Here is a 4990-nt window from a genome sequence, read left to right as displayed (position 1 = left end):
ATCATGCATCATGTTCTGGAAATAAATCAGGTTTCCGTTTTCCGTGACCTCTAGCGAGATCTCGGCAAAAAGTCTCACGCTTTATTTCCAGAACATGATGGGATACACGATACACTAAGCCTCGAATACGTTTTTATGTTTGATTAGGGTTGAAGCAAAACTCTGCAGGGCTGCAGCTCTCCAGGACCGACGTTCGCCACCCCTGATCTAAAGCATCACTGGCACAACCTACAGAAACTGAAAAATAACATAAAAATACACAAATGTTTAGACACTTTCTTTTAATTCATTTACTTTCACACTTACCTTTTCAAGAGTTATGCATAATCAGCAAGGCCTTTCTCCACCAGAGGTGTGTGGACAAGTGTTCCTTACGCATTGTAGGCCTATAGCAGCACAGTCAGCTGTGGTTCTATTGCCTGAAATTGCACAATTGGATCAGTGTTGCCAAACCCTCATTGTCCTGATTGGCTGTTTTACTGTGCATTTACCTCACTGTGAGTTACGTCAAACAGTTCACAAGCCTTATTTCTGGAAACAGCTCGAGCTTACAGTATGTTACGTTTCCCCACATTACTGTCGGCTGTGTTGGATGTGGGTTGTCCTGGCTTTGTCCATCCAGGTTTTGTGCAATCATTCAATCCAAAAAGTCAAGAAGAAGAACAATAATGTAAAGCTGGCAAGTAACAACTCATCCCAACACGCCCCAGAACCGATTTAAAGTGACTGAAATGTATTTTCCCTGATTCCCTGAGGTATGTCGGCCTATGACGTTGAAATCTAGACATTTTATTAGCTACAATATGGGAAGTTGCAATGTGATAGAGTTTATATGTTAATGATGATACTTAAGAAATGATTGTATGGCAGTAGATTTTTCTAGATTGTCCCTATTTAAATGAGTAATTATTTCATTCATGTTTGCTCACAAGCACATTTTAACTCCTGAAATCTTGACTTTACATAAATACTGTATGATTATCTGCATCATGTCAAATGAATGTCCTGTGCCCAATATATTATGTTGTTGTTTCTTCACATTGCCATTATTTTCATTATTTCATTTCATTTACAAGCTAAAGATAAATAAACATGCATCACCTGTTCTCTGCATCTAAATTGGACATTGCTACTGGTTAACAATAGGACAGACAGAGCAGTAATGGCTGGCATTCATTCATTTTAATGGATAGTTTAATGCAATTAATTGAATCGCTGATTCATTCGAGTCATCACTCATAGTTGTTCATAAAATTTCATTTTTGTAGTAGGCCTACAATACAGTTTATATAAACTTTCACAATACAGTAATATTTTTTTCAATTACATTACATAAATGGTGTCAAACATTTCAATGCACCAAGAAACACAGACCTAGAGCGATTAATTTGTGAATTATAAATCATTATGTTTGGTCCATCATTTCATATTTAGCATAAACGCTGTGTTAATGTGATAATGTCAATATAAATTGCACAGCTTTAATCATGTGTTTGAAACATGGTTTTCATGTTGGCTGCTGCCTAGTGATTTGACCTGATATGAGCTGTGATACAAACATTTACTTACTAAAACATTCATATGAGTAACCCATGGCACAAATGTATCATGCAGAACTTCAAACTGTAAAGATCTATATCAGGGGTGGTGACTGCAGAGTTCAGCTCCAACCCTAATTAAAACTCACCTGCCTGTAGCTTTCTAGTAACACTTCAGACCTTGATTAGCTTGTTCAGGTGTGTTTGATTAGGGTTGAAGCAAAACTCTGCAGGGCTGCGGCTCTCCAGGACCGACGTTCGCCACCCTTGATCTATATGATAGACCGCAGGGTAAGGGGCACCAGAAACAACCAACACTGACTCTCTAGAATTCTTCAGTCACAAATAAGCCAGAGTGACACCTATTCCACACACACACACTCAGAAAAGGTCTTTGTCTGCTGTTATTGTTTTTCGATTTTGAGGTATTTAACTGATTTCTTTGGACGTACAATATTTTATGATGTTTTTATGACTTGAATTCAAACCAGGCTAATTTGTTGATTAAGCTAACATGAGAACAGATGTAAACACTGCATCTGGCAGCTACCAAACAGGATTTTGTTATGGCTGTGAGGTATAACGGTGAGCGTGATTTGACCAAGTACAACATGTTCCTGGATCAACATCATTGGTGATCCAGGAACATCATTCCAATCAACCAATCAGAATTGAGAGATAACTTTTCAGGAAATGTCAGTTTTAGGCTTACAATCAGGATTGGGTTAAGTCTGTATTTTTGGACAGTAATGTTGATCCAGGATCATCAAAAGATGTTGATCCAGGAACATGTCTTACTTGGCAAAATCACGGCAACCGAGGTATAACACTGGTTAAGAAACTTTTTAATTTTTTAAAATTGATAATGAACATTATTTCTTCAAAAATAAAAAGTTAACTTCTAGCTGTTGAGCTCATCAACTAATGCAAATTGTTTAAATAAGATAACATGGACAACAATAGATTTAGTAACGATAATATAATCACCTTATTTTTAGTGTAAGAAGAGGCGCAGCCATTTTTATGTGTGAGGCTTCCAGATATTTTAGCTATACAAAAACAGTCTTGCTGCAAACTGGTATTTGTTATCATATTATTGGAATCCTAAACACTTTGAGTTTGTCGCTCAGATGATTTTACTGTTTACTCCGCTTACCTATAGTGGCTAATGACTCTGAAGTAGAGACCTGCACTCCCGCGGGAGTACCGCCAGTGTTGCCAAACCCCTCCCTCAGAAAATCTCTAGAACCACCCTCAAAAGTCTCAATTTTTCACAAAAAGTCGCCAAATATGAAAACAAAGTAAATACAGGTAAAATTGGTAAAGGAAAGTAAATATATATATATACTTTACAAATTATGACAGTATAAAAAATAAGATTAAGTATTAAGTATAACAAACAATTCTGAAGTGAAATTAGGAAATGCTTGTGATCTGCAAGCACATGATGGAAATTGGAAAGACACAAAAGACACATAATGTTGGGAATTTGTTTTAAGTGTCACCAAAGTGCATCCCTGTCCTGCTCAAATACAACAGATAAGAGATATTATGATTCTCCAAAAACAAAAACGTTATTCATACAAACTTATTTCAGTCCAGTATCTGGTTGACATGACTGTGCATGAATTGTGGTATAACTTTTGTGTCCGTGGTTAAAACAAGGTGTTCATTTTTTTCTCCGCCATCTTGAATGATGCTTATAATGAAATTGTGGTGTGCGTCATGGCAGACGTGGTGTACCTTTTGTACTTCTAATTAGTGACCGTTGTTTTGTTTTGATCTCTCCGCTGCGCTTCCGCGTGCATCACTTCTGAGTGGCGCATGAGCAAAGCCGACCTCATACGTCATCCGCCCGGAACTGCTTCCAGTGTACAACAGTGAGCGCAAGCTACATTAAAGTGATTATTACGTTTTGAATATGGATATTTTTCTTACAAAAACGCATCGATTCTCTACAGAAGGCCTTTGTTCACCCCCCGGAGCCGTGTGAGACACTTTTTTTTATGGATGGGTGCATTTTAATTAAGTGCTTTTGGACTGATGCACTGCAACACCCGCTGAGTGCCATGAAACAGCTTGAAAGATCAAAGACCATTTTTAATATAACTCCGACTGGATTTGTCTGAAAGAAGAAAGTCATATACACCTAGGATGCTTCGAGGGTGAGTAATTTATGGGCTAATTTTCATTTCTGGATGAACTAACCGTTTAAGTACATTAAAAAATTGAGTACTTTAGTACTTTCACTCGAGTAAAATTGAAAAAGGAGTACTTTTACCTGGAGTAATATTTTATTATACGTATCTGTACTTTTACTCAAGTACTTGATTTGTGTACTTCGTCCACCACTGTAAGGGACCACCCCCTAAACACCCAAAAAATATACTTGGGGGGACGAGGAGTCACCTGGTTTTTCAATAAAACTATAATACTTAAAATTAAGTTTTGATTGCTGTATTAAATTTAGACCTGCTCATGCGTTTTTACAGCGTTGCTCATTATAATCAATCACACACCATTCTGCTGAGTTTAGGAATGCAGTAGCCAATCAGAGGGGTTCAGATTAGTCATCGCTAAAACCCCAGAGCTTTGTTCAGACTGAAACTGGCAATTCCCTCATCATAAGCAACAAAGTGCAGATGTACGTACGATGTAAGTAAGAGATTAAGTTATCATACAGTGTATGGATAGCTTCATTGATTATACGAGGAGTTATGAGTGCTTAAACACTAGCTACACTGACTGCTCATTTAGAGTGTGTTCTTTCACTGCATGTATAAAATGCATTTACAATGCTCCCAAAATTCAAGATATGGGGGCAGAAAATTTATATATTTGTATCATTTCATATAGTTAATATCACACGAAGAGTGCAATTTTTCACAAAAATCCCAAATGTGATACAATAGTTTAATAAACAAGAAGTTAATATTAAGAGACTAACGTTTTATACACCATATTGCCCATTTTTGCTCTATTTAGCCAACAATAATGGTTCCAAACAAAGCCACAGCACTGTTTTGCTTCTCTGAACAACATGACGGTGTTTAGTTCCTGAATGAATCAACAGTTTAATGATTCGGTTCAATCGCAATGACTCCCTTAATAACAGTGACTTGCTGCCACCTACTGGCGGTTTTAATTTCACATTTAAAGTGCCTTTTCATTTTTTTTAAATAATTCCAAATATCAGAATTCAACTTTTTAGGATTGAAATATCAAAACATTATTTATGCATTTGTAACTGCAGGGTAATGCATTCATGTCATGCATTAAACAGTGTGTAAATACATCTAAATGCCCCTTCAGATGCAGCTTCTGTGTTTCCTCTGCATTGCAAAGATGAATTTTGTTGATAATGATTTTATTTGTTTGGTAACAGCCCCAAATAACTTATTATTCTAATTGACTTTATTGATTAAATATACGAATTTGATGCAAAAGATACT

This window comes from Sinocyclocheilus anshuiensis, unplaced genomic scaffold (genome assembly GCF_001515605.1).
Source record: "Sinocyclocheilus anshuiensis isolate Anshui unplaced genomic scaffold, SAMN03320099.WGS_v1.1 scaffold1148, whole genome shotgun sequence".
Classification (NCBI taxonomy): Eukaryota; Metazoa; Chordata; class Actinopteri; order Cypriniformes; family Cyprinidae; genus Sinocyclocheilus; species Sinocyclocheilus anshuiensis.
The sequence above is the reverse complement of the archived record's forward strand: the minus strand, read 5'-3'. Positions refer to the sequence as shown.